The sequence below is a fragment of the Tachysurus vachellii genome, chromosome 4, assembly GCF_030014155.1.
Source record: "Tachysurus vachellii isolate PV-2020 chromosome 4, HZAU_Pvac_v1, whole genome shotgun sequence".
Lineage (NCBI taxonomy): Eukaryota > Metazoa > Chordata > Actinopteri > Siluriformes > Bagridae > Tachysurus > Tachysurus vachellii.
The window spans coordinates 3798172-3825381 of NC_083463.1; the positions used below are offsets into that span (position 1 = coordinate 3798172).

The following is a 27210-nucleotide window of genomic DNA, read 5'->3' on the forward strand; positions in this document are numbered from 1 at the left end:
GCCATTGGCCGAAACATAGTCTTAGTCACTACAATCGGTTGTAATTGAAAAAAAACAACAACAACATTTCACTACATGTCCTACTGAGTACGATTGTTTATGTGACAATGGTTTGTGGCTGTACAAAAATGCTAATGCAGAGGGATTTGAGATTTCATTTAAATTTCAGGAGGCTCTGTACGAGACGTTGTATAAGTGTAAGTATATCAATATGACAGGATGTAACTGCAATTGCATCTTTATATTATTTTATTATAACTGAATTTTTATTTGAAAGTTGGCAAACGTTGTATGTTTGTGAAAACAAAAATAAAAAACTTAGTATGTGATTGTCATTTTCTGCATTAATATTTAGAATATTTATCTATCTATCTATCTATCTATCTGGATCTATCTATCTCTCTTTATATATATATATTTACTGAACTACAAGTTTATTGTATTGAGAAAATCATATATTTATTTACTTTCAAAAAAAATGTAATTAAATAAATTGTGTGCAATTGTTTTATTCTAAAATGGATTTGTTTTGTCAGGCTGCTTGACCGGCAAAAGAGAACTGACCGGGACACTTTGCTGCAAGGAGTGGAGCTTCCCCAGCAGATCAGTGTGGCAAAGCCTTCACTGCCAAACCCTAGAGTGTTCCCAACAGCACATGTGGAACATGGACATGCTGTTATTGAGTTCCAGGAGCCTGAAAATATCGTGGGTGAGGCAGTAATTCGCCACAGGAAACATGCTAGAACTGAGACTGTGGGATTACATGCATGATGTAGCTGCACCTGGCACCAGCCTGACTCGTGTGGCATGTGATTCTTCTTTCTGGCCTGCTGTCAAGCATGATTCTGTGTGGTTTAACTGGCCTGGATTTTCAAATCAGCAGGGTCATCACCCATCAGTGCCAGCACCTTAGTCTCAGGGCTCTTCATCATTTTGCCAGGTCCCCAGCCAACAGCTCCAGTCCCGCAGTCCCAGCAAAACTTTTCAAGCCACTGATGCTAGAGTGGGGTGTGATAAGCTAGCCCTGGGTCTGCAGCTTTCGCAACTTAAGGCTTTGGAGCACCAATGAACTTTGCAATGCATTGTGGGGTCTTGGCAAGACAAAGGCTTTACAAAGGTTGTGGCAGCCATGCTTTGGAGGGATGAATCTTAGGAAAAAGAGTTACCGGACCCCAAGAAACTCACACGCTTTCACTGGCATGCCGAAATAGCTCAGTTGGGAGAGCGTTAGACTGAAGATCTAAAGGTCCCTGGTTCGATCCCGAGTTTTGGCAATTGGTTCCTTTAGACGTCCTGCAATGCCTTCGGGACGAGATTTACCGGACCCCAAGAAATTCACACGCTTTCACTCCATCCGTGCTAGAGTCGGGTGTGATAAGCTAGCCCTGGGTCTGCAACGTTAGGCCATATTTCCCTGCTGGTTGGATGCTTGTTATGGAGCACCAGTGAACTTTGCAGTGGCTTTGGATCTTGGTGTTCTGAACAAGACCCGCTTCTTAAGCCCATATGGTAAAGTGAGTATGCTGCAGAGCTACATTTAAAAAATTTCTCAGCGTGGTTTGGTGTGACGAGGTGGCCGAGAGGTTAAGGCGATGGACTGCTAATCCGTTGTGCTCTGCACGCGTGGGTTCGAATCCCATTCTCGTCGCTGACCTCCTCTTTACCTCAACGCCTTCATTTGTTGCAGGCTTTATGCGTTCCGCTTGGTCCGTGCTAGAATGCGGTGTGAATATCTAGCCACGGGTTGTGGTGCAGGTAGCGTGGCCGAGCGGTCTAAGGCGCTGGATTAAGGCTCCAGTCTCTTCGGGGGCGTGGGTTCAAATCCCACCGCTGCCAGCAAGCCTTTTCAAGGCACCGATTAAGCTTCCTACCTGTTCCCTCAATCTGTGCTAGAGTGGGGTGTGATAAGCTAGCCCTTGGTCTGCAGCTTTCACAACGTTAGGCATTATTTCCCCGCTGGTTGGACACAGATACTTGTTAGTTCACATCAGCTCCGCCAACATAAATCTATGGAGCACCAATGAACTTTGCAATGCGCTTTGGATCTTGGTGTTCTGAACAAGGCCTTTCTAAAGCCCATTTGGTAAAGTATGCCGCAGAGCTACATTAAAAAAAATCACATGATTTTCTTGGCATGCTTTGGGTGTATTTTCTGCACGACGAGGTGGCCGAGATTTCAAACAATTCCTAACCTAGGTCCTAACAAGTCCTAACAATTCCGAACGGCAAGACCTAACAGTTCCGAACGGGGAAAAACAGTCACTGGGCGAAGCAGGGGGATTAGGCGGGAAAAAACAGTCATTGGCCGAAGCAGGGGATTGGGGCGGGACAAAACAGCCATTGGCCGAAACATAGTCTTAGTCACTACAATCGGTTGTAATTGAAAAAAAACAACAACAACATTTCACTACATGTCCTACTGAGTACGATTGTTTATGTGACAATGGTTTGTGGCTGTACAAAAATGCTAATGCAGAGGGATTTGAGATTTCATTTAAATTTCAGGAGGCTCTGTACGAGACGTTGTATAAGTGTAAGTATATCAATATGACAGGATGTAACTGCAATTGCATCTTTATATTATTTTATTATAACTGAATTTTTATTTGAAAGTTGGCAAACGTTGTATGTTTGTGAAAACAAAAATAAAAAACTTAGTATGTGATTGTCATTTTCTGCATTAATATTTAGAATATTTATCTATCTATCTATCTATCTATCTGGATCTATCTATCTCTCTTTATATATATATATATTTACTGAACTACAAGTTTATTGTATTGAGAAAATCATATATTTATTTACTTTCAAAAAAAATGTAATTAAATAAATTGTGTGCAATTGTTTTATTCTAAAATGGATTTGTTTTGTCAGGCTGCTTGACCGGCAAAAGAGAACTGACCGGGACACTTTGCTGCAAGGAGTGGAGCTTCCCCAGCAGATCAGTGTGGCAAAGCCTTCACTGCCAAACCCTAGAGTGTTCCCAACAGCACATGTGGAACATGGACATGCTGTTATTGAGTTCCAGGAGCCTGAAAATATCGTGGGTGAGGCAGTAATTCGCCACCGGAAACATGCTAGAACTGAGACTGTGGGATTACATGCATGATGTAGCTGCACCTGGCACCAGCCTGACTCGTGTGGCATGTGATTCTTCTTTCTGGCCTGCTGTCAAGCATGATTCTGTGTGGTTTAACTGGCCTGGATTTTCAAATCAGCAGGGTCATCACCCATCAGTGCCAGCACCTTAGTCTCAGGGCTCTTCATCATTTTGCCAGGTCCCCAGCCAACAGCTCCAGTCCCGCAGTCCCAGCAAAACTTTTCAAGCCACTGATGCTAGAGTGGGGTGTGATAAGCTAGCCCTGGGTCTGCAGCTTTCGCAACATAAGGCTATGGAGCACCAATGAACTTTGCAATGCATTGTGGGGTCTTGGCAAGACAAAGGCTTTACAAAGGTTGTGGCAGCCATGCTTTGGAGGGATGAATCTTAGGAAAAAGAGTTACCGGACCCCAAGAAACTCACACGCTTTCACTGGCATGCCGAAATAGCTCAGTTGGGAGAGCGTTAGACTGAAGATCTAAAGGTCCCTGGTTCTATCCCGGGTTTCGGCAATTGGTTCCTTTAGACGTCCTGCAATGCCTTCGGGACGAGATTTACCGGACCCCAAGAAATTCACACGCTTTCACTCCATCCGTGCTAGAGTCGGGTGTGATAAGCTAGCCCTGGGTCTGCAACGTTAGGCCATATTTCCCTGCTGGTTGGATGCTTGTTATGGAGCACCAGTGAACTTTGCAGTGGCTTTGGATCTTGGTGTTCTGAACAAGACCCGCTTCTTAAGCCCATATGGTAAAGTGAGTATGCTGCAGAGCTACATTTAAAAAATTTCTCGGTGTGTTTTGGCGTGACGAGGTGGCCGAGATAAGGTGATGGACTGCTAATCCATTGTGCTCTGCACGTGTGGGTTCGAATCCCGTCCTCGTCGCTGACCTCCTCTTTACCTCAACGCCTTCATTTGTTGCAGGCTTTATGCGTTCCGCTTGGTCCGTGCTAGAATGCGGTGTGAATATCTAGCCACGGGTTGTGGTGCAGGTAGCGTGGCCGAGCGGTCTAAGGCGCTGGATTAAGGCTCCAGTCTCTTCGGGGGCGTGGGTTCAAATCCCACCGCTGCCAGCAAACCTTTTCAAGGCACCGATTAAGCTTCCTACCTGTTCCCTCAATCTGTGCTAGAGTGGGGGGGTGTGATAAGCTAACACTTGGTCTGCAGCTTTCACAACGTTAGGCATTATTTCCCCGCTGGTTGGACACAGATACTTGTTAGTTCACATCAGCTCCGCCAACATAAATCTATGGAGCACCAATGAACTTTGCAATGCGCTTTGGATCTTGGTGTTCTGAACAAGGCCTTTCTAAAGCCCATTTGGTAAAGTATGCCGCAGAGCTACATTAAAAAATATCACATGATTTTCTTGGCATGCTTTGGGTGTATTTTCTGCACGACGAGGTGGCCGAGATTTCAAACAATTCCTAACCTAGGTCCTAACAAGTCCTAACAATTCCGAACGGCAAGACCTAACAGTTCCGAACGGGGAAAAACAGTCACTGGCCGAAGCAGGGGGATTAGGCGGGAAAAAACAGTCATTGGCCGAAGCAGGGGATTGGGGCGGGACAAAACAGCCATTGGCCGAAACATAGTCTTAGTCACTACAATCGGTTGTAATTGAAAAAAAACAACAACAACATTTCACTACATGTCCTACTGAGTACGATTGTTTATGTGACAATGGTTTGTGGCTGTACAAAAATGCTAATGCAGAGGGATTTGAGATTTCATTTAAATTTCAGGAGGCTCTGTACGAGACGTTGTATAAGTGTAAGTATATCAATATGACAGGATGTAACTGCAATTGCATCTTTATATTATTTTATTATAACTGAATTTTTATTTGAAAGTTGGCAAACGTTGTATGTTTGTGAAAACAAAAATAAAAAACTTAGTATGTGATTGTCATTTTCTGCATTAATATTTAGAATATTTATCTATCTATCTATCTATCTATCTATCTGGATCTATCTATCTCTCTTTATATATATATATATTTACTGAACTACAAGTTTATTGTATTGAGAAAATCATATATTTATTTACTTTCAAAAAAAATGTAATTAAATAAATTGTGTGCAATTGTTTTATTCTAAAATGGATTTGTTTTGTCAGGCTGCTTGACCGGCAAAAGAGAACTGACCGGGACACTTTGCTGCAAGGAGTGGAGCTTCCCCAGCAGATCAGTGTGGCAAAGCCTTCACTGCCAAACCCTAGAGTGTTCCCAACAGCACATGTGGAACATGGACATGCTGTTATTGAGTTCCAGGAGCCTGAAAATATCGTGGGTGAGGCAGTAATTCGCCACCGGAAACATGCTAGAACTGAGACTGTGGGATTACATGCATGATGTAGCTGCACCTGGCACCAGCCTGACTCGTGTGGCATGTGATTCTTCTTTCTGGCCTGCTGTCAAGCATGATTCTGTGTGGTTTAACTGGCCTGGATTTTCAAATCAGCAGGGTCATCACCCATCAGTGCCAGCACCTTAGTCTCAGGGCTCTTCATCATTTTGCCAGGTCCCCAGCCAACAGCTCCAGTCCCGCAGTCCCAGCAAAACTTTTCAAGCCACTGATGCTAGAGTGGGGTGTGATAAGCTAGCCCTGGGTCTGCAGCTTTCGCAACATAAGGCTATGGAGCACCAATGAACTTTGCAATGCATTGTGGGGTCTTGGCAAGACAAAGGCTTTACAAAGGTTGTGGCAGCCATGCTTTGGAGGGATGAATCTTAGGAAAAAGAGTTACCGGACCCCAAGAAACTCACACGCTTTCACTGGCATGCCGAAATAGCTCAGTTGGGAGAGCGTTAGACTGAAGATCTAAAGGTCCCTGGTTCGATCCCGGGTTTCGGCAATTGGTTCCTTTAGACGTCCTGCAATGCCTTCGGGACGAGATTTACCGGACCCCAAGAAATTCACACGCTTTCACTCCATCCGTGCTAGAGTCGGGTGTGATAAGCTAGCCCTGGGTCTGCAACGTTAGGCCATATTTCCCTGCTGGTTGGATGCTTGTTATGGAGCACCAGTGAACTTTGCAGTGGCTTTGGATCTTGGTGTTCTGAACAAGACCCGCTTCTTAAGCCCATATGGTAAAGTGAGTATGCTGCAGAGCTACATTTAAAAAATTTCTCGGGTTGGGTGTGTTTTGGCGTGACGAGGTGGCCGAGAGGTTAAGGCGATGGACTGCTAATCCATTGTGCTCTGCACGCGTGGGTTCGAATCCCATCCTCGTCGCTGACCTCCTCTTTACCTCAACGCCTTCATTTGTTGCAGGCTTTATGCGTTCCGCTTGGTCCGTGCTAGAATGCGGTGTGAATATCTAGCCACGGGTTGTGGTGCAGGTAGCGTGGCCGAGCGGTCTAAGGCGCTGGATTAAGGCTCCAGTCTCTTCGGGGGCGTGGGTTCAAATCCCACCGCTGCCAGCAAACCTTTTCAAGGCACCGATTAAGCTTCCTACCTGTTCCCTCAATCTGTGCTAGAGTGGGGGGGTGTGATAAGCTAGCCCTTGGTCTGCAGCTTTCACAATGTTAGGCATTATTTCCCCGCTGGTTGGACACAGATACTTGTTAGTTCACATCAGCTCCGCCAACATAAATCTATGGAGCACCAATGAACTTTGCAATGCGCTTTGGATCTTGGTGTTCTGAACAAGGCCTTTCTAAAGCCCATTTGGTAAAGTATGCCGCAGAGCTACATTAAAAAAAATCACATGATTTTCTTGGCATGCTTTGGGTGTATTTTCTGCACGACGAGGTGGCCGAGATTTCAAACAATTCCTAACCTAGGTCCTAACAAGTCCTAACAATTCCGAACGGCAAGACCTAACAGTTCCGAACGGGGAAAAACAGTCACTGGGCGAAGCAGGGGGATTAGGCGGGAAAAAACAGTCATTGGCCGAAGCAGGGGATTGGGGCGGGACAAAACAGCCATTGGCCGAAACATAGTCTTAGTCACTACAATCGGTTGTAATTGAAAAAAAACAACAACAACATTTCACTACATGTCCTACTGAGTACGATTGTTTATGTGACAATGGTTTGTGGCTGTACAAAAATGCTAATGCAGAGGGATTTGAGATTTCATTTAAATTTCAGGAGGCTCTGTACGAGACGTTGTATAAGTGTAAGTATATCAATATGACAGGATGTAACTGCAATTGCATCTTTATATTATTTTATTATAACTGAATTTTTATTTGAAAGTTGGCAAACGTTGTATGTTTGTGAAAACAAAAATAAAAAACTTAGTATGTGATTGTCATTTTCTGCATTAATATTTAGAATATTTATCTATCTATCTATCTATCTATCTGGATCTATCTATCTCTCTTTATATATATATATATATTTACTGAACTACAAGTTTATTGTATTGAGAAAATCATATATTTATTTACTTTCAAAAAAAATGTAATTAAATAAATTGTGTGCAATTGTTTTATTCTAAAATGGATTTGTTTTGTCAGGCTGCTTGACCGGCAAAAGAGAACTGACCGGGACACTTTGCTGCAAGGAGTGGAGCTTCCCCAGCAGATCAGTGTGGCAAAGCCTTCACTGCCAAACCCTAGAGTGTTCCCAACAGCACATGTGGAACATGGACATGCTGTTATTGAGTTCCAGGAGCCTGAAAATATCGTGGGTGAGGCAGTAATTCGCCACCGGAAACATGCTAGAACTGAGACTGTGGGATTACATGCATGATGTAGCTGCACCTGGCACCAGCCTGACTCGTGTGGCATGTGATTCTTCTTTCTGGCCTGCTGTCAAGCATGATTCTGTGTGGTTTAACTGGCCTGGATTTTCAAATCAGCAGGGTCATCACCCATCAGTGCCAGCACCTTAGTCTCAGGGCTCTTCATCATTTTGCCAGGTCCCCAGCCAACAGCTCCAGTCCCGCAGTCCCAGCAAAACTTTTCAAGCCACTGATGCTAGAGTGGGGTGTGATAAGCTAGCCCTGGGTCTGCAGCTTTCGCAACATAAGGCTATGGAGCACCAATGAACTTTGCAATGCATTGTGGGGTCTTGGCAAGACAAAGGCTTTACAAAGGTTGTGGCAGCCATGCTTTGGAGGGATGAATCTTAGGAAAAAGAGTTACCGGACCCCAAGAAACTCACACGCTTTCACTGGCATGCCGAAATAGCTCAGTTGGGAGAGCGTTAGACTGAAGATCTAAAGGTCCCTGGTTCGATCCCGGGTTTCGGCAATTGGTTCCTTTAGACGTCCTGCAATGCCTTCGGGACGAGATTTACCGGACCCCAAGAAATTCACACGCTTTCACTCCATCCGTGCTAGAGTCGGGTGTGATAAGCTAGCCCTGGGTCTGCAACGTTAGGCCATATTTCCCTGCTGGTTGGATGCTTGTTATGGAGCACCAGTGAACTTTGCAGTGGCTTTGGATCTTGGTGTTCTGAACAAGACCCGCTTCTTAAGCCCATATGGTAAAGTGAGTATGCTGCAGAGCTACATTTAAAAAATTTCTCGGTGTGTTTTGGCGTGACGAGGTGGCCGAGAGGTTAAGGTGATGGACTGCTAATCCATTGTGCTCTGCACGTGTGGGTTCGAATCCCGTCCTCGTCGCTGACCTCCTCTTTACCTCAACGCCTTCATTTGTTGCAGGCTTTATGCGTTCCGCTTGGTCCGTGCTAGAATGCGGTGTGAATATCTAGCCACGGGTTGTGGTGCAGGTAGCGTGGCCGAGCGGTCTAAGGCGCTGGATTAAGGCTCCAGTCTCTTCGGGGGCGTGGGTTCAAATCCCACCGCTGCCAGCAAACCTTTTCAAGGCACCGATTAAGCTTCCTACCTGTTCCCTCAATCTGTGCTAGAGTGGGGGGGTGTGATAAGCTAGCACTTGGTCTGCAGCTTTCACAACGTTAGGCATTATTTCCCCGCTGGTTGGACACAGATACTTGTTAGTTCACATCAGCTCCGCCAACATAAATCTATGGAGCACCAATGAACTTTGCAATGCGCTTTGGATCTTGGTGTTCTGAACAAGGCCTTTCTAAAGCCCATTTGGTAAAGTATGCCGCAGAGCTACATTAAAAAATATCACATGATTTTCTTGGCATGCTTTGGGTGTATTTTCTGCACGACGAGGTGGCCGAGATTTCAAACAATTCCTAACCTAGGTCCTAACAAGTCCTAACAATTCCGAACGGCAAGACCTAACAGTTCCGAACGGGGAAAAACAGTCACTGGCCGAAGCAGGGGGATTAGGCGGGAAAAAACAGTCATTGGCCAAAGCAGGGGATTGGGGTGGGACAAAACAGCCATTGGCCGAAACATAGTCTTAGTCACTACAATCGGTTGTAATTGAAAAAAAACAACAACAACATTTCACTACATGTCCTACTGAGTACGATTGTTTATGTGACAATGGTTTGTGGCTGTACAAAAATGCTAATGCAGAGGGATTTGAGATTTCATTTAAATTTCAGGAGGCTCTGTACGAGACGTTGTATAAGTGTAAGTATATCAATATGACAGGATGTAACTGCAATTGCATCTTTATATTATTTTATTATAACTGAATTTTTATTTGAAAGTTGGCAAACGTTGTATGTTTGTGAAAACAAAAATAAAAAACTTAGTATGTGATTGTCATTTTCTGCATTAATATTTAGAATATTTATCTATCTATCTATCTATCTATCTATCTGGATCTATCTATCTCTCTTTATATATATATATATATATATTTACTGAACTACAAGTTTATTGTATTGAGAAAATCATATATTTATTTACTTTCAAAAAAAATGTAATTAAATAAATTGTGTGCAATTGTTTTATTCTAAAATGGATTTGTTTTGTCAGGCTGCTTGACCGGCAAAAGAGAACTGACCGGGACACTTTGCTGCAAGGAGTGGAGCTTCCCCAGCAGATCAGTGTGGCAAAGCCTTCACTGCCAAACCCTAGAGTGTTCCCAACAGCACATGTGGAACATGGACATGCTGTTATTGAGTTCCAGGAGCCTGAAAATATCGTGGGTGAGGCAGTAATTCGCCACCGGAAACATGCTAGAACTGAGACTGTGGGATTACATGCATGATGTAGCTGCACCTGGCACCAGCCTGACTCGTGTGGCATGTGATTCTTCTTTCTGGCCTGCTGTCAAGCATGATTCTGTGTGGTTTAACTGGCCTGGATTTTCAAATCAGCAGGGTCATCACCCATCAGTGCCAGCACCTTAGTCTCAGGGCTCTTCATCATTTTGCCAGGTCCCCAGCCAACAGCTCCAGTCCCGCAGTCCCAGCAAAACTTTTCAAGCCACTGATGCTAGAGTGGGGTGTGATAAGCTAGCCCTGGGTCTGCAGCTTTCGCAACATAAGGCTATGGAGCACCAATGAACTTTGCAATGCATTGTGGGGTCTTGGCAAGACAAAGGCTTTACAAAGGTTGTGGCAGCCATGCTTTGGAGGGATGAATCTTAGGAAAAAGAGTTACCGGACCCCAAGAAACTCACATGCTTTCACTGGCATGCCGAAATAGCTCAGTTGGGAGAGCGTTAGACTGAAGATCTAAAGGTCCCTGGTTCGATCCCGGGTTTCGGCAATTGGTTCCTTTAGACGTCCTGCAATGCCTTCGGGACGAGATTTACCGGACCCCAAGAAATTCACACGCTTTCACTCCATCCGTGCTAGAGTCGGGTGTGATAAGCTAGCCCTGGGTCTGCAACGTTAGGTCATATTTCCCTGCTGGTTGGACACAGATGCTTGTTATGGAGCACCAGTGAACTTTGCAGTGGCTTTGGATCTTGGTGTTCTGAACAAGACCCGCTTCTTAAGCCCATATGGTAAAGTGAGTATGCTGCAGAGCTACATTTAAAAAATTTCTCAGCGTGGTTTGGGTGTGTTTTGGCGTGACGAGGTGGCCGAGAGGTTAAGGCGATGGACTGCTAATCCGTTGTGCTCTGCACGCGTGGGTTCGAATCCCATCCTCGTCGCTGACCTCCTCTTTACCTCAACGCCTTCATTTGTTGCAGGCTTTATGCGTTCCGCTTGGTCCGTGCTAGAATGCGGAGTGAATATCTAGCCACGGGTTGTGGTGCAGGTAGCGTGGCCGAGCGGTCTAAGGCGCTGGATTAAGGCTCCAGTCTCTTCGGGGGCGTGGGTTCAAATCCCACCGCTGCCAGCAAGCCTTTTCAAGGCACCGATTAAGCTTCCTACCTGTTCCCTCAATCTGTGCTAGAGTGGGGTGTGATAAGCTAGCCCTTGGTCTGCAGCTTTCACAACGTTAGGCATTATTTCCCTGCTGGTTGGACACAGATACTTGTTAGTTCACATCAGCTCCGCCAACATAAATCTATGGAGCACCAATGAACTTTGCAATGCGCTTTGGATCTTGGTGTTCTGAACAAGGCCTTTCTAAAGCCCATTTGGTAAAGTATGCCGCAGAGCTACATTAAAAAAAATCACATGATTTTCTTGGCATGCTTTGGGTGTATTTTCTGCACGACGAGGTGGCCGAGATTTCAAACAATTCCTAACCTAGGTCCTAACAAGTCCTAACAATTCCGAACGGCAAGACCTAACAGTTCCGAACGGGGAAAAACAGTCACTGGGCGAAGCAGGGGGATTAGGCGGGAAAAAACAGTCATTGGCCGAAGCAGGGGATTGGGGCGGGACAAAACAGCCATTGGCCGAAACATAGTCTTAGTCACTACAATCGGTTGTAATTGAAAAAAAACAACAACAACATTTCACTACATGTCCTACTGAGTACGATTGTTTATGTGACAATGGTTTGTGGCTGTACAAAAATGCTAATGCAGAGGGATTTGAGATTTCATTTAAATTTCAGGAGGCTCTGTACGAGACGTTGTATAAGTGTAAGTATATCAATATGACAGGATGTAACTGCAATTGCATCTTTATATTATTTTATTATAACTGAATTTTTATTTGAAAGTTGGCAAACGTTGTATGTTTGTGAAAACAAAAATAAAAAACTTAGTATGTGATTGTCATTTTCTGCATTAATATTTAGAATATTTATCTATCTATCTATCTATCTATCTGGATCTATCTATCTCTCTTTATATATATATATATATTTACTGAACTACAAGTTTATTGTATTGAGAAAATCATATATTTATTTACTTTCAAAAAAAATGTAATTAAATAAATTGTGTGCAATTGTTTTATTCTAAAATGGATTTGTTTTGTCAGGCTGCTTGACCGGCAAAAGAGAACTGACCGGGACACTTTGCTGCAAGGAGTGGAGCTTCCCCAGCAGATCAGTGTGGCAAAGCCTTCACTGCCAAACCCTAGAGTGTTCCCAACAGCACATGTGGAACATGGACATGCTGTTATTGAGTTCCAGGAGCCTGAAAATATCGTGGGTGAGGCAGTAATTCGCCACCGGAAACATGCTAGAACTGAGACTGTGGGATTACATGCATGATGTAGCTGCACCTGGCACCAGCCTGACTCGTGTGGCATGTGATTCTTCTTTCTGGCCTGCTGTCAAGCATGATTCTGTGTGGTTTAACTGGCCTGGATTTTCAAATCAGCAGGGTCATCACCCATCAGTGCCAGCACCTTAGTCTCAGGGCTCTTCATCATTTTGCCAGGTCCCCAGCCAACAGCTCCAGTCCCGCAGTCCCAGCAAAACTTTTCAAGCCACTGATGCTAGAGTGGGGTGTGATAAGCTAGCCCTGGGTCTGCAGCTTTCGCAACATAAGGCTATGGAGCACCAATGAACTTTGCAATGCATTGTGGGGTCTTGGCAAGACAAAGGCTTTACAAAGGTTGTGGCAGCCATGCTTTGGAGGGATGAATCTTAGGAAAAAGAGTTACCGGACCCCAAGAAACTCACACGCTTTCACTGGCATGCCGAAATAGCTCAGTTGGGAGAGTGTTAGACTGAAGATCTAAAGGTCCCTGGTTCGATCCCGGGTTTCGGCAATTGGTTCCTTTAGACGTCCTGCAATGCCTTCGGGACGAGATTTACCGGACCCCAAGAAATTCACACGCTTTCACTCCATCCGTGCTAGAGTCGGGTGTGATAAGCTAGCCCTGGGTCTGCAACGTTAGGCCATATTTCCCTGCTGGTTGGATGCTTGTTATGGAGCACCAGTGAACTTTGCAGTGGCTTTGGATCTTGGTGTTCTGAACAAGACCCGCTTCTTAAGCCCATATGGTAAAGTGAGTATGCTGCAGAGCTACATTTAAAAAATTTCTCAGCGTGGTTTGGGTGTGTTTTGGCGTGACGAGGTGGCCGAGAGGTTAAGGCGATGGACTGCTAATCCGTTGTGCTCTGCACGCGTGGGTTCGAATCCCATCCTCGTCGCTGACCTCCTCTTTACCTCAACGCCTTCATTTGTTGCAGGCTTTATGCGTTCCGCTTGGTCCGTGCTAGAATGCGGAGTGAATATCTAGCCACGGGTTGTGGTGCAGGTAGCGTGGCCGAGCGGTCTAAGGCGCTGGATTAAGGCTCCAGTCTCTTCGGGGGCGTGGGTTCAAATCCCACCGCTGCCAGCAAGCCTTTTCAAGGCACCGATTAAGCTTCCTACCTGTTCCCTCAATCTGTGCTAGAGTGGGGTGTGATAAGCTAGCCCTTGGTCTGCAGCTTTCACAACGTTAGGCATTATTTCCCCGCTGGTTGGACACAGATACTTGTTAGTTCACATCAGCTCCGCCAACATAAATCTATGGAGCACCAATGAACTTTGCAATGCGCTTTGGATCTTGGTGTTCTGAACAAGGCCTTTCTAAAGCCCATTTGGTAAAGTATGCCGCAGAGCTACATTAAAAAAAATCACATGATTTTCTTGGCATGCTTTGGGTGTATTTTCTGCACGACGAGGTGGCCGAGATTTCAAACAATTCCTAACCTAGGTCCTAACAAGTCCTAACAATTCCGAACGGCAAGACCTAACAGTTCCGAACGGGGAAAAACAGTCACTGGCCGAAGCAGGGGGATTAGGCGGGAAAAAACAGTCATTGGCCGAAGCAGGGGATTGGGGCGGGACAAAACAGCCATTGGCCGAAACATAGTCTTAGTCACTACAATCGGTTGTAATTGAAAAAAAACAACAACAACATTTCACTACATGTCCTACTGAGTACGATTGTTTATGTGACAATGGTTTGTGGCTGTACAAAAATGCTAATGCAGAGGGATTTGAGATTTCATTTAAATTTCAGGAGGCTCTGTACGAGACGTTGTATAAGTGTAAGTATATCAATATGACAGGATGTAACTGCAATTGCATCTTTATATTATTTTATTATAACTGAATTTTTATTTGAAAGTTGGCAAACGTTGTATGTTTGTGAAAACAAAAATAAAAAACTTAGTATGTGATTGTCATTTTCTGCATTAATATTTAGAATATTTATCTATCTATCTATCTATCTATCTATCTGGATCTATCTATCTCTCTTTATATATATATATATTTACTGAACTACAAGTTTATTGTATTGAGAAAATCATATATTTATTTACTTTCAAAAAAAATGTAATTAAATAAATTGTGTGCAATTGTTTTATTCTAAAATGGATTTGTTTTGTCAGGCTGCTTGACCGGCAAAAGAGAACTGACCGGGACACTTTGCTGCAAGGAGTGGAGCTTCCCCAGCAGATCAGTGTGGCAAAGCCTTCACTGCCAAACCCTAGAGTGTTCCCAACAGCACATGTGGAACATGGACATGCTGTTATTGAGTTCCAGGAGCCTGAAAATATCGTGGGTGAGGCAGTAATTCGCCACCGGAAACATGCTAGAACTGAGACTGTGGGATTACATGCATGATGTAGCTGCACCTGGCACCAGCCTGACTCGTGTGGCATGTGATTCTTCTTTCTGGCCTGCTGTCAAGCATGATTCTGTGTGGTTTAACTGGCCTGGATTTTCAAATCAGCAGGGTCATCACCCATCAGTGCCAGCACCTTAGTCTCAGGGCTCTTCATCATTTTGCCAGGTCCCCAGCCAACAGCTCCAGTCCCGCAGTCCCAGCAAAACTTTTCAAGCCACTGATGCTAGAGTGGGGTGTGATAAGCTAGCCCTGGGTCTGCAGCTTTCGCAACATAAGGCTATGGAGCACCAATGAACTTTGCAATGCATTGTGGGGTCTTGGCAAGACAAAGGCTTTACAAAGGTTGTGGCAGCCATGCTTTGGAGGGATGAATCTTAGGAAAAAGAGTTACCGGACCCCAAGAAACTCACATGCTTTCACTGGCATGCCGAAATAGCTCAGTTGGGAGAGCGTTAGACTGAAGATCTAAAGGTCCCTGGTTCGATCCCGGGTTTCGGCAATTGGTTCCTTTAGACGTCCTGCAATGCCTTCGGGACGAGATTTACCGGACCCCAAGAAATTCACACGCTTTCACTCCATCCGTGCTAGAGTCGGGTGTGATAAGCTAGCCCTGGGTCTGCAACGTTAGGCCATATTTCCCTGCTGGTTGGATGCTTGTTATGGAGCACCAGTGAACTTTGCAGTGGCTTTGGATCTTGGTGTTCTGAACAAGACCCGCTTCTTAAGCCCATATGGTAAAGTGAGTATGCTGCAGAGCTACATTTAAAAAATTTCTCAGCGTGGTTTGGGTGTGTTTTGGCGTGACGAGGTGGCCGAGAGGTTAAGGCGATGGACTGCTAATCCGTTGTGCTCTGCACGCGTGGGTTCGAATCCCATCCTCGTCGCTGACCTCCTCTTTACCTCAACGCCTTCATTTGTTGCAGGCTTTATGCGTTCCGCTTGGTCCGTGCTAGAATGCGGAGTGAATATCTAGCCACGGGTTGTGGTGCAGGTAGCGTGGCCGAGCGGTCTAAGGCGCTGGATTAAGGCTCCAGTCTCTTCGGGGGCGTGGGTTCAAATCCCACCGCTGCCAGCAAGCCTTTTCAAGGCACCGATTAAGCTTCCTACCTGTTCCCTCAATCTGTGCTAGAGTGGGGTGTGATAAGCTAGCCCTTGGTCTGCAGCTTTCACAACGTTAGGCATTATTTCCCCGCTGGTTGGACACAGATACTTGTTAGTTCACATCAGCTCCGCCAACATAAATCTATGGAGCACCAATGAACTTTGCAATGCGCTTTGGATCTTGGTGTTCTGAACAAGGCCTTTCTAAAGCCCATTTGGTAAAGTATGCCGCAGAGCTACATTAAAAAAAATCACATGATTTTCTTGGCATGCTTTGGGTGTATTTTCTGCACGACGAGGTGGCCGAGATTTCAAACAATTCCTAACCTAGGTCCTAACAAGTCCTAACAATTCCGAACGGCAAGACCTAACAGTTCCGAACGGGGAAAAACAGTCACTGGGCGAAGCAGGGGGATTAGGCGGGAAAAAACAGTCATTGGCCGAAGCAGGGGATTGGGGCGGGACAAAACAGCCATTGGCCGAAACATAGTCTTAGTCACTACAATCGGTTGTAATTGAAAAAAAACAACAACAACATTTCACTACATGTCCTACTGAGTACGATTGTTTATGTGACAATGGTTTGTGGCTGTACAAAAATGCTAATGCAGAGGGATTTGAGATTTCATTTAAATTTCAGGAGGCTCTGTACGAGACGTTGTATAAGTGTAAGTATATCAATATGACAGGATGTAACTGCAATTGCATCTTTATATTATTTTATTATAACTGAATTTTTATTTGAAAGTTGGCAAACGTTGTATGTTTGTGAAAACAAAAATAAAAAACTTAGTATGTGATTGTCATTTTCTGCATTAATATTTAGAATATTTATCTATCTATCTATCTATCTATCTGGATCTATCTATCTCTCTTTATATATATATATTTACTGAACTACAAGTTTATTGTATTGAGAAAATCATATATTTATTTACTTTCAAAAAAAATGTAATTAAATAAATTGTGTGCAATTGTTTTATTCTAAAATGGATTTGTTTTGTCAGGCTGCTTGACCGGCAAAAGAGAACTGACCGGGACACTTTGCTGCAAGGAGTGGAGCTTCCCCAGCAGATCAGTGTGGCAAAGCCTTCACTGCCAAACCCTAGAGTGTTCCCAACAGCACATGTGGAACATGGACATGCTGTTATTGAGTTCCAGGAGCCTGAAAATATCGTGGGTGAGGCAGTAATTCGCCACCGGAAACATGCTAGAACTGAGACTGTGGGATTACATGCATGATGTAGCTGCACCTGGCACCAGCCTGACTCGTGTGGCATGTGATTCTTCTTTCTGGCCTGCTGTCAAGCATGATTCTGTGTGGTTTAACTGGCCTGGATTTTCAAATCAGCAGGGTCATCACCCATCAGTGCCAGCACCTTAGTCTCAGGGCTCTTCATCATTTTGCCAGGTCCCCAGCCAACAGCTCCAGTCCCGCAGTCCCAGCAAAACTTTTCAAGCCACTGATGCTAGAGTGGGGTGTGATAAGCTAGCCCTGGGTCTGCAGCTTTCGCAACATAAGGCTATGGAGCACCAATGAACTTTGCAATGCATTGTGGGGTCTTGGCAAGACAAAGGCTTTACAAAGGTTGTGGCAGCCATGCTTTGGAGGGATGAATCTTAGGAAAAAGAGTTACCGGACCCCAAGAAACTCACACGCTTTCACTGGCATGCCGAAATAGCTCAGTTGGGAGAGCGTTAGACTGAAGATCTAAAGGTCCCTGGTTCGATCCCGGGTTTCGGCAATTGGTTCCTTTAGACGTCCTGCAATGCCTTCGGGACGAGATTTACCGGACCCCAAGAAATTCACACGCTTTCACTCCATCCGTGCTAGAGTCGGGTGTGATAAGCTAGCCCTGGGTCTGCAACGTTAGGCCATATTTCCCTGCTGGTTGGATGCTTGTTATGGAGCACCAGTGAACTTTGCAGTGGCTTTGGATCTTGGTGTTCTGAACAAGACCCGCTTCTTAAGCCCATATGGTAAAGTGAGTATGCTGCAGAGCTACATTTAAAAAATTTCTCAGCGTGGTTTGGGTGTGTTTTTGGCGTGACGAGGTGGCCGAGAGGTTAAGGCGATGGACTGCTAATCCATTGTGCTCTGCACGCGTGGGTTCGAATCCCATCATCGTCGCTGACCTCCTCTTTACCTCAACGCCTTCATTTGTTGCAGGCTTTATGCGTTCCGCTTGGTCCGTGCTAGAATGCGGTGTGAATATCTAGCCACGGGTTGTGGTGCAGGTAGCGTGGCCGAGCGGTCTAAGGCGCTGGATTAAGGCTCCAGTCTCTTCGGGGGCGTGGGTTCAAATCCCACCGCTGCCAGCAAGCCTTTTCAAGGCACCGATTAAGCTTCCTACCTGTTCCCTCAATCTGTGCTAGAGTGGGGTGTGATAAGCTAGCCCTTGGTCTGCAGCTTTCACAACGTTAGGCATTATTTCCCCGCTGGTTGGACACAGATACTTGTTAGTTCACATCAGCTCCGCCAACATAAATCTATGGAGCACCAATGAACTTTGCAATGCGCTTTGGATCTTGGTGTTCTGAACAAGGCCTTTCTAAAGCCCATTTGGTAAAGTATGCCGCAGAGCTACATTAAAAAAAATCACATGATTTTCTTGGCATGCTTTGGGTGTATTTTCTGCACGACGAGGTGGCCGAGATTTCAAACAATTCCTAACCTAGGTCCTAACAAGTCCTAACAATTCCGAACGGCAAGACCTAACAGTTCCGAACGGGGAAAAACAGTCACTGGCCGAAGCAGGGGGATTAGGCGGGAAAAAACAGTCATTGGCCGAAGCAGGGGATTGGGGCGGGACAAAACAGCCATTGGCCGAAACATAGTCTTAGTCACTACAATCGGTTGTAATTGAAAAAAAACAACAACAACATTTCACTACATGTCCTACTGAGTACGATTGTTTATGTGACAATGGTTTGTGGCTGTACAAAAATGCTAATGCAGAGGGATTTGAGATTTCATTTAAATTTCAGGAGGCTCTGTACGAGACGTTGTATAAGTGTAAGTATATCAATATGACAGGATGTAACTGCAATTGCATCTTTATATTATTTTATTATAACTGAATTTTTATTTGAAAGTTGGCAAACGTTGTATGTTTGTGAAAACAAAAATAAAAAACTTAGTATGTGATTGTCATTTTCTGCATTAATATTTAGAATATTTATCTATCTATCTATCTATCTATCTATCTGGATCTATCTATCTCTCTTTATATATATATATATTTACTGAACTACAAGTTTATTGTATTGAGAAAATCATATATTTATTTACTTTCAAAAAAAATGTAATTAAATAAATTGTGTGCAATTGTTTTATTCTAAAATGGATTTGTTTTGTCAGGCTGCTTGACCGGCAAAAGAGAACTGACCGGGACACTTTGCTGCAAGGAGTGGAGCTTCCCCAGCAGATCAGTGTGGCAAAGCCTTCACTGCCAAACCCTAGAGTGTTCCCAACAGCACATGTGGAACATGGACATGCTGTTATTGAGTTCCAGGAGCCTGAAAATATCGTGGGTGAGGCAGTAATTCGCCACCGGAAACATGCTAGAACTGAGACTGTGGGATTACATGCATGATGTAGCTGCACCTGGCACCAGCCTGACTCGTGTGGCATGTGATTCTTCTTTCTGGCCTGCTGTCAAGCATGATTCTGTGTGGTTTAACTGGCCTGGATTTTCAAATCAGCAGGGTCATCACCCATCAGTGCCAGCACCTTAGTCTCAGGGCTCTTCATCATTTTGCCAGGTCCCCAGCCAACAGCTCCAGTCCCGCAGTCCCAGCAAAACTTTTCAAGCCACTGATGCTAGAGTGGGGTGTGATAAGCTAGCCCTGGGTCTGCAGCTTTCGCAACATAAGGCTATGGAGCACCAATGAACTTTGCAATGCATTGTGGGGTCTTGGCAAGACAAAGGCTTTACAAAGGTTGTGGCAGCCATGCTTTGGAGGGATGAATCTTAGGAAAAAGAGTTACCGGACCCCAAGAAACTCACACGCTTTCACTGGCATGCCGAAATAGCTCAGTTGGGAGAGCGTTAGACTGAAGATCTAAAGGTCCCTGGTTCGATCCCGGGTTTCGGCAATTGGTTCCTTTAGACGTCCTGCAATGCCTTCGGGACGAGATTTACCGGACCCCAAGAAATTCACACGCTTTCACTCCATCCGTGCTAGAGTCGGGTGTGATAAGCTAGCCCTGGGTCTGCAACGTTAGGCCATATTTCCCTGCTGGTTGGATGCTTGTTATGGAGCACCAGTGAACTTTGCAGTGGCTTTGGATATTGGTGTTCTGAACAAGACCCGCTTCTTAAGCCCATATGGTAAAGTGAGTATGCTGCAGAGCTACATTTAAAAAATTTCTCGGTGTGTTTTGGCGTGACGAGGTGGCCGAGAGGTTAAGGCGATGGACTGCTAATCCATTGTGCTCTGCACGCGTGGGTTCGAATCCCATCCTCGTCGCTGACCTCCTCTTTACCTCAACGCCTTCATTTGTTGCAGGCTTTATGCGTTCCGCTTGGTCCGTGCTAGAATGCGGTGTGAATATCTAGCCACGGGTTGTGGTGCAGGTAGCGTGGCCGAGCGGTCTAAGGCGCTGGATTAAGGCTCCAGTCTCTTCGGGGGCGTGGGTTCAAATCCCACCGCTGCCAGCAAGCCTTTTCAAGGCACCGATTAAGCTTCCTACCTGTTCCCTCAATCTGTGCTAGAGTGGGGTGTGATAAGCTAGCCCTTGGTCTGCAGCTTTCACAACGTTAGGCATTATTTCACCGCTGGTTGGACACAGATACTTGTTAGTTCACATCAGCTCCGCCAACATAAATCTATGGAGCACCAATGAACTTTGCAATGCGCTTTGGATCTTGGTGTTCTGAACAAGGCCTTTCTAAAGCCCATTTGGTAAAGTATGCCGCAGAGCTACATTAAAAAAAATCACATGATTTTCTTGGCATGCTTTGGGTGTATTTTCTGCACGACGAGGTGGCCGAGATTTCAAACAATTCCTAACCTAGGTCCTAACAAGTCCTAACAATTCCGAACGGCAAGACCTAACAGTTCCGAACGGGGAAAAACAGTCACTGGCCGAAGCAGGGGGATTAGGCGGGAAAAAACAGTCATTGGCCGAAGCAGGGGATTGGGGCGGGACAAAACAGCCATTGGCCGAAACATAGTCTTAGTCACTACAATCGGTTGTAAATGAAAAAAAACAACAACAACATTTCACTACATGTCCTACTGAGTACGATTGTTTATGTGACAATGGTTTGTGGCTGTACAAAAATGCTAATGCAGAGGGATTTGAGATTTCATTTAAATTTCAGGAGGCTCTGTACGAGACGTATAAGTGTAAGTATATCAATATGACAGGATGTAACTGCAATTGCATCTTTATATTATTTTATTATAACTGAATTTTTATTTGAAAGTTGGCAAACGTTGTATGTTTGTGAAAACAAAAATAAAAAACTTAGTATGTGATTGTCATTTTCTGCATTAATATTTAGAATATTTATCTATCTATCTATCTATCTATCTGGATCTATCTATCTCTCTTTATATATATATATATTTACTGAACTACAAGTTTATTGTATTGAGAAAATCATATATTTATTTACTTTCAAAAAAAATGTAATTAAATAAATTGTGTGCAATTGTTTTATTCTAAAATGGATTTGTTTTGTCAGGCTGCTTGACCGGCAAAAGAGAACTGACCGGGACACTTTGCTGCAAGGAGTGGAGCTTCCCCAGCAGATCAGTGTGGCAAAGCCTTCACTGCCAAACCCTAGAGTGTTCCCAACAGCACATGTGGAACATGGACATGCTGTTATTGAGTTCCAGGAGCCTGAAAATATCGTGGGTGAGGCAGTAATTCGCCACCGGAAACATGCTAGAACTGAGACTGTGGGATTACATGCATGATGTAGCTGCACCTGGCACCAGCCTGACTCGTGTGGCATGTGATTCTTCTTTCTGGCCTGCTGTCAAGCATGATTCTGTGTGGTTTAACTGGCCTGGATTTTCAAATCAGCAGGGTCATCACCCATCAGTGCCAGCACCTTAGTCTCAGGGCTCTTCATCATTTTGCCAGGTCCCCAGCCAACAGCTCCAGTCCCGCAGTCCCAGCAAAACTTTTCAAGCCACTGATGCTAGAGTGGGGTGTGATAAGCTAGCCCTGGGTCTGCAGCTTTCGCAACATAAGGCTATGGAGCACCAATGAACTTTGCAATGCATTGTGGGGTCTTGGCAAGACAAAGGCTTTACAAAGGTTGTGGCAGCCATGCTTTGGAGGGATGAATCTTAGGAAAAAGAGTTACCGGACCCCAAGAAACTCACATGCTTTCACTGGCATGCCGAAATAGCTCAGTTGGGAGAGCGTTAGACTGAAGATCTAAAGGTCCCTGGTTCGAGCCCGGGTTTCGGCAATTGGTTCCTTTAGACGTCCTGCAATGCCTTCGGGACGAGATTTACCGGACCCCAAGAAATTCACACGCTTTCACTCCATCCGTGCTAGAGTCGGGTGTGATAAGCTAGCCCTGGGTCTGCAACGTTAGGCCATATTTCCCTGCTGGTTGGATGCTTGTTATGGAGCACCAGTGAACTTTGCAGTGGCTTTGGATCTTGGTGTTCTGAACAAGACCCACTTCTTAAGCCCATATGGTAAAGTGAGTATGCTGCAGAGCTACATTTAAAAAATTTCTCAGCGTGGTTTGGGTGTGTTTTGGCGTGACGAGGTGGCCGAGAGGTTAAGGCGATGGACTGCTAATCCGTTGTGCTCTGCACGCGTGGGTTCGAATCCCATCCTCGTCGCTGACCTCCTCTTTACCTCAACGCCTTCATTTGTTGCAGGCTTTATGCGTTCCGCTTGGTCCGTGCTAGAATGCGGAGTGAATATCTAGCCACGGGTTGTGGTGCAGGTAGCGTGGTCTAAGGCGCTGGATTAAGGCTCCAGTCTCTTCGGGGGCGTGGGTTCAAATCCCACCGCTGCCAGCAAGCCTTTTCAAGGCACCGATTAAGCTTCCTACCTGTTCCCTCAATCTGTGCTAGAGTGGGGTGTGATAAGCTAGCCCTTGGTCTGCAGCTTTCACAACGTTAGGCATTATTTCCCCGCTGGTTGGACACAGATACTTGTTAGTTCACATCAGCTCCGCCAACATAAATCTATGGAGCACCAATGAACTTTGCAATGCGCTTTGGATCTTGGTGTTCTGAACAAGGCCTTTCTAAAGCCCATTTGGTAAAGTATGCCGCAGAGCTACATTAAAAAAAATCACATGATTTTCTTGGCATGCTTTGGGTGTATTTTCTGCACGACGAGGTGGCCGAGATTTCAAACAATTCCTAACCTAGGTCCTAACAAGTCCTAACAATTCCGAACGGCAAGACCTAACAGTTCCGAACGGGGAAAAACAGTCACTGGCCGAAGCAGGGGGATTAGGCGGGAAAAAACAGTCATTGGCCGAAGCAGGGGATTGGGGCGGGACAAAACAGCCTTTGGCCGAAACATAGTCTTAGTCACTACAATCGGTTGTAATTGAAAAAAAACAACAACAACATTTCACTACATGTCCTACTGAGTACGATTGTTTATGTGACAATGGTTTGTGGCTGTACAAAAATGCTAATGCAGAGGGATTTGAGATTTCATTTAAATTTCAGGAGGCTCTGTACGAGACGTTGTATAAGTGTAAGTATATCAATATGACAGGATGTAACTGCAATTGCATCTTTATATTATTTTATTATAACTGAATTTTTATTTGAAAGTTGGCAAACGTTGTATGTTTGTGAAAACAAAAATATAAAACTTAGTATGTGATTGTCATTTTCTGCATTAATATTTAGAATATCTATCTATCTATCTATCTGTCTATCTATCTATCTATCTATCTATCTGGATCTATCTATCTCTCTTTATTTTATATATTTACTGAACTACAAGTTTATTGTATTGAGAAAATCATATATTTATTTACTTTCAAAAAAAATGTAATTAAATAAATTGTATGCAATTGTTTTATTCTAAATTGGATTTGTTTTGTCAGGCTGCTTGACCGGCAAAAGAGAACTGACCGGGACACTTTGCTGCAAGGAGTGGAGCTTCCCCAGCAGATCAGTGTGGCAAAGCCTTCACTGCCAAACCCTAGAGTGTTCCCAACAGCACATGTGGAACATGGACATGCTGTTATTGAGTTCCAGGAGCCTGAAAATATCGTGGGTGAGGCAGTAATTCGCCACCGGAAACATGCTAGAACTGAGACTGTGGGATTACATGCATGATGTAGCTGCACCTGGCACCAGCCTGACTCGTGTGGCATTTGATTCTTCTTTCTGGCCTGCTGTCAAGCATGATTCTGTGTGGTTTAACTGGCCTGGATTTTCAAATCAGCAGGGTCATCACCCATCAGTGCCAGCACCTTAGTCTCAGGGCTCTTCATCATTTTGCCAGGTCCCCAGCCAACAGCTCCAGTCCCGCAGTCCCAGCAAAACTTTTCAAGCCACTGATGCTAGAGTGGGGTGTGATAAGCTAGCCCTGGGTCTGCAGCTTTCGCAACATAAGGCTATGGAGCACCAATGAACTTTGCAATGCATTGTGGGGTCTTGGCAAGACAAAGGCTTTACAAAGGTTGTGGCAGCCATGCTTTGGAGGGATGAATCTTAGGAAAAAGAGTTACCGGACCCCAGGAAACTCACACGCTTTCACTGGCATGCCGAAATAGCTCAGTTGGGAGAGCGTTAGACTGAAGATCTAAAGGTCCCTGGTTCGATCCTGGGTTTTGGTTCCTTTAGACGTCCTGCCATGCCTTCGGGACGAGATTTACCGGACCCCAAGAAATTCACACGCTTTCACTCCATCCGTGCTAGAGTCGGGTGTGATAAGCTAGCCCTGGGTCTGCAACGTTAGGCCATATTTCCCTGCTGGTTGGACACAGATGCTTGTTATGGAGCACCAGTGAACTTTGCAGTGGCTTTGGATCTTGGTGTTCTGAACAAGACCCGCTTCTTAAGCCCATATGGTAAAGTGAGTATGCTGCAGAGCTACATTTAAAAAATTTCTTAGCGTGGTTTGGGTGTGTTTTTGGCGTGACGAGGTGGCCGAGAGGTTAAGGTGATGGACTGCTAATCCATTGTGCTCTGCACGCGTGGGTTTGAATCCCATCCTTGTCGCTGACCTCCTCTTTACCTCAACGCCTACATTTGTTTCAGGCCTTATGCGTGCCGCTTGGTCCGTGCTAGAATGCGGTGTGAATATCTAGCCATGGGTTGTGGTGCAGGTACCGTGGCTGAGCGGTCTAAGGTGCTGGATTAAGGCTCCAGTCTCTTCAGGGGCGTGGGTTCAAATCCCACTGCTGCCAGCAAACCTTTTCAAGGCACCGATTAAGCTTCCTACCTGTTCCCTCAATCTGTGCTAGAGTGGGGTGTGATAAGCTAGCCCTTGGTCTGCAGCTTTCACAACGTTAGGCATTATTTCCCCGCTGGTTGGACACAGATACGTGTTAGTTCACATCAGCTCCGCCAACATAAATCTATGGAGCACTAATGAACTTTGCAATGCACTGTGGCTTTGGATCTTGGTGTTCTGAACAAGACCTTTCTAAAGCCCATTTGGTAAAGTATGCCGCAGAGCTACATTGAAAAAAAACACATGATTTTCTTGGCATGCTTTGGGTGTATTTTCTGCACGACGAGGTGGCCGAGATTTCAAACAATTCCTAACCTAGGTCCTAACAAGTCCTAACAATTCCGAACGGCAAGACCTAACAGTTCTGAACGGGGAAAAACAGTCACTGGCCGAAGCAGGGGGATTAGGCGGGAAAAAACAGTCATTGGCCGAAGCAGGGGATTGGGGCGGGACAAAACAGCCATTGGCCGAAACATAGTCTTAGTCACTACAATCGGTTGTAATTGAAAAAAACAACAACAACATTTCACTACATGTCCTACTGAGTACGATTGTTTATGTGACAAAGGTTTGTGGCTGTACAAAAATGCTAATGCAGAGGGATTTGAGATTTCATTTAAATTTCAGGAGGCTCTGTACGAGACGTTGTATAAGTGTGAGTATATCAATATGACAGGATGTAACTGCAATTGCACCTTTATATTATTTTATCATAACTGAATTTTTATTTGAAAGTTGGCAAACGTATGTTTGTGAAAACAAAAATAAAAAACTTAGTATGTGATTGTCATTTTCTGCATTAATATTTAGAATAATTATCTATCTATCTATCTATCTATCTATCTATCTATCTATCTATCTATCTTTCTATCTATCTATCTATCTATCTCTCTTTATATATATATTTACTGAACTACAAGTTTATTGTATTGAGAAAATCATATATTTATTTACTTTAAAAAAAAATGTAATTAAATAAATTGTGTGCAATTGTTTTATTCTAAAATGGATTTGTTTTGTCAGGCTGCTTGACCGGCAAAAGAGAACTGACCGGGACACTTTGCTGCAAGGAGTGGAGCTTCCCCAGCAGATCAGTGTGGCAAAGCCTTCACTGCCAAACCCTAGAGTGTTCCCAACAGCACATGTGGAACATGGACATGCTGTTATTGAGTTCCAGGAGCCTGAAAATATCGTGGGTGAGGCAGTAATTCGCCACAGGAAACATGCTAGAACTGAGACTGTGGGAATAGTCTCAGGGCTCTTCATCATTTTGCCAGGTCCCCAGCCAACAGCTCCAGTCCCGCAGTCCCAGCAAAACTTTTCAAGCCACTGATGCTAGAGTGGGGTGTGATAAGCTAGCCCTGGGTCTGCAGCTTTCGCAACATAAGGCTATGGAGCACCAATGAACTTTGCAATGCATTGTGGGGTCTTGGCAAGACAAAGGCTTTACAAAGGTTGTGGCAGCCATGCTTTGGAGGGATGAATCTTAGGAAAAAGAGTTACCGGACCCCAAGAAACTCACACGCTGGCATGCCGAAATAGCTCAGTTGGGAGAGCGTTAGACTGAAGATCTAAAGGTCCCTGGTTCAATCCTGGGTTTTGGTTCCTTTAGACGTCCTGCCATGCCTTCGGGACGAGATTTACCGGACCCCAAGAAATTCACACGCTTTCACTCCATCCGTGCTAGAGTCGGGTGTGATAAGCTAGCCCTGGGTCTGCAACGTTAGGCCATATTTCCCTGCTGGTTGGACACAGATGCTTGTTATGGAGCACCAGTGAACTTTGCAGTGGCTTTGGATCTTGGTGTTCTGAACAAGACCCACTTCTTAAGC

General features: G+C 44.9%; 33 non-coding genes across 33 annotated transcripts; all 33 read left to right on the forward strand.

Annotated features, from left to right (window-relative positions):
- Positions 1–1201: 1201 nt before the first annotated feature.
- trnaf-gaa (transfer RNA phenylalanine (anticodon GAA)) lies at positions 1202–1274 on the forward strand. Its single transcript has one exon. It is a non-coding gene; the product is annotated as a tRNA-Phe (tRNA).
- Positions 1275–1566: 292 nt separating this feature from the next.
- On the forward strand, positions 1567–1648 carry trnas-gcu (transfer RNA serine (anticodon GCU)). The gene has a single exon. It is a non-coding gene; the product is annotated as a tRNA-Ser (tRNA).
- A 106-nt stretch (positions 1649–1754) lies between these two features.
- Positions 1755–1836, forward strand: trnal-aag (transfer RNA leucine (anticodon AAG)). The gene has a single exon. It is a non-coding gene; the product is annotated as a tRNA-Leu (tRNA).
- Positions 1837–3539: 1703 nt separating this feature from the next.
- Positions 3540–3612, forward strand: trnaf-gaa (transfer RNA phenylalanine (anticodon GAA)). The gene has a single exon. It is a non-coding gene; the product is annotated as a tRNA-Phe (tRNA).
- Positions 3613–3904: 292 nt separating this feature from the next.
- Positions 3905–3983, forward strand: trnas-gcu (transfer RNA serine (anticodon GCU)). Its single transcript has one exon. It is a non-coding gene; the product is annotated as a tRNA-Ser (tRNA).
- Positions 3984–4089: 106 nt separating this feature from the next.
- trnal-aag (transfer RNA leucine (anticodon AAG)) lies at positions 4090–4171 on the forward strand. The gene has a single exon. It is a non-coding gene; the product is annotated as a tRNA-Leu (tRNA).
- Positions 4172–5881: 1710 nt separating this feature from the next.
- trnaf-gaa (transfer RNA phenylalanine (anticodon GAA)) lies at positions 5882–5954 on the forward strand. The gene has a single exon. It is a non-coding gene; the product is annotated as a tRNA-Phe (tRNA).
- A 298-nt stretch (positions 5955–6252) lies between these two features.
- On the forward strand, positions 6253–6334 carry trnas-gcu (transfer RNA serine (anticodon GCU)). Its single transcript has one exon. It is a non-coding gene; the product is annotated as a tRNA-Ser (tRNA).
- Positions 6335–6440: 106 nt separating this feature from the next.
- trnal-aag (transfer RNA leucine (anticodon AAG)) lies at positions 6441–6522 on the forward strand. The gene has a single exon. It is a non-coding gene; the product is annotated as a tRNA-Leu (tRNA).
- A 1708-nt stretch (positions 6523–8230) lies between these two features.
- On the forward strand, positions 8231–8303 carry trnaf-gaa (transfer RNA phenylalanine (anticodon GAA)). The gene has a single exon. It is a non-coding gene; the product is annotated as a tRNA-Phe (tRNA).
- A 292-nt stretch (positions 8304–8595) lies between these two features.
- trnas-gcu (transfer RNA serine (anticodon GCU)) lies at positions 8596–8677 on the forward strand. The gene has a single exon. It is a non-coding gene; the product is annotated as a tRNA-Ser (tRNA).
- Positions 8678–8783: 106 nt separating this feature from the next.
- Positions 8784–8865, forward strand: trnal-aag (transfer RNA leucine (anticodon AAG)). Its single transcript has one exon. It is a non-coding gene; the product is annotated as a tRNA-Leu (tRNA).
- A 1716-nt stretch (positions 8866–10581) lies between these two features.
- On the forward strand, positions 10582–10654 carry trnaf-gaa (transfer RNA phenylalanine (anticodon GAA)). The gene has a single exon. It is a non-coding gene; the product is annotated as a tRNA-Phe (tRNA).
- Positions 10655–10963: 309 nt separating this feature from the next.
- On the forward strand, positions 10964–11045 carry trnas-gcu (transfer RNA serine (anticodon GCU)). Its single transcript has one exon. It is a non-coding gene; the product is annotated as a tRNA-Ser (tRNA).
- A 106-nt stretch (positions 11046–11151) lies between these two features.
- Positions 11152–11233, forward strand: trnal-aag (transfer RNA leucine (anticodon AAG)). The gene has a single exon. It is a non-coding gene; the product is annotated as a tRNA-Leu (tRNA).
- Positions 11234–12938: 1705 nt separating this feature from the next.
- On the forward strand, positions 12939–13011 carry trnaf-gaa (transfer RNA phenylalanine (anticodon GAA)). Its single transcript has one exon. It is a non-coding gene; the product is annotated as a tRNA-Phe (tRNA).
- A 303-nt stretch (positions 13012–13314) lies between these two features.
- trnas-gcu (transfer RNA serine (anticodon GCU)) lies at positions 13315–13396 on the forward strand. The gene has a single exon. It is a non-coding gene; the product is annotated as a tRNA-Ser (tRNA).
- A 106-nt stretch (positions 13397–13502) lies between these two features.
- On the forward strand, positions 13503–13584 carry trnal-aag (transfer RNA leucine (anticodon AAG)). Its single transcript has one exon. It is a non-coding gene; the product is annotated as a tRNA-Leu (tRNA).
- Positions 13585–15291: 1707 nt separating this feature from the next.
- On the forward strand, positions 15292–15364 carry trnaf-gaa (transfer RNA phenylalanine (anticodon GAA)). Its single transcript has one exon. It is a non-coding gene; the product is annotated as a tRNA-Phe (tRNA).
- A 303-nt stretch (positions 15365–15667) lies between these two features.
- On the forward strand, positions 15668–15749 carry trnas-gcu (transfer RNA serine (anticodon GCU)). The gene has a single exon. It is a non-coding gene; the product is annotated as a tRNA-Ser (tRNA).
- A 106-nt stretch (positions 15750–15855) lies between these two features.
- On the forward strand, positions 15856–15937 carry trnal-aag (transfer RNA leucine (anticodon AAG)). The gene has a single exon. It is a non-coding gene; the product is annotated as a tRNA-Leu (tRNA).
- A 1701-nt stretch (positions 15938–17638) lies between these two features.
- Positions 17639–17711, forward strand: trnaf-gaa (transfer RNA phenylalanine (anticodon GAA)). The gene has a single exon. It is a non-coding gene; the product is annotated as a tRNA-Phe (tRNA).
- Positions 17712–18015: 304 nt separating this feature from the next.
- Positions 18016–18097, forward strand: trnas-gcu (transfer RNA serine (anticodon GCU)). The gene has a single exon. It is a non-coding gene; the product is annotated as a tRNA-Ser (tRNA).
- A 106-nt stretch (positions 18098–18203) lies between these two features.
- Positions 18204–18285, forward strand: trnal-aag (transfer RNA leucine (anticodon AAG)). The gene has a single exon. It is a non-coding gene; the product is annotated as a tRNA-Leu (tRNA).
- A 1707-nt stretch (positions 18286–19992) lies between these two features.
- trnaf-gaa (transfer RNA phenylalanine (anticodon GAA)) lies at positions 19993–20065 on the forward strand. The gene has a single exon. It is a non-coding gene; the product is annotated as a tRNA-Phe (tRNA).
- A 292-nt stretch (positions 20066–20357) lies between these two features.
- Positions 20358–20439, forward strand: trnas-gcu (transfer RNA serine (anticodon GCU)). The gene has a single exon. It is a non-coding gene; the product is annotated as a tRNA-Ser (tRNA).
- A 106-nt stretch (positions 20440–20545) lies between these two features.
- Positions 20546–20627, forward strand: trnal-aag (transfer RNA leucine (anticodon AAG)). The gene has a single exon. It is a non-coding gene; the product is annotated as a tRNA-Leu (tRNA).
- A 1700-nt stretch (positions 20628–22327) lies between these two features.
- Positions 22328–22400, forward strand: trnaf-gaa (transfer RNA phenylalanine (anticodon GAA)). Its single transcript has one exon. It is a non-coding gene; the product is annotated as a tRNA-Phe (tRNA).
- A 303-nt stretch (positions 22401–22703) lies between these two features.
- Positions 22704–22785, forward strand: trnas-gcu (transfer RNA serine (anticodon GCU)). Its single transcript has one exon. It is a non-coding gene; the product is annotated as a tRNA-Ser (tRNA).
- A 1900-nt stretch (positions 22786–24685) lies between these two features.
- trnaf-gaa (transfer RNA phenylalanine (anticodon GAA)) lies at positions 24686–24758 on the forward strand. Its single transcript has one exon. It is a non-coding gene; the product is annotated as a tRNA-Phe (tRNA).
- A 303-nt stretch (positions 24759–25061) lies between these two features.
- trnas-gcu (transfer RNA serine (anticodon GCU)) lies at positions 25062–25143 on the forward strand. The gene has a single exon. It is a non-coding gene; the product is annotated as a tRNA-Ser (tRNA).
- Positions 25144–25249: 106 nt separating this feature from the next.
- trnal-aag (transfer RNA leucine (anticodon AAG)) lies at positions 25250–25331 on the forward strand. Its single transcript has one exon. It is a non-coding gene; the product is annotated as a tRNA-Leu (tRNA).
- Positions 25332–26910: 1579 nt separating this feature from the next.
- Positions 26911–26983, forward strand: trnaf-gaa (transfer RNA phenylalanine (anticodon GAA)). Its single transcript has one exon. It is a non-coding gene; the product is annotated as a tRNA-Phe (tRNA).
- Positions 26984–27210: the final 227 nt, after the last annotated feature.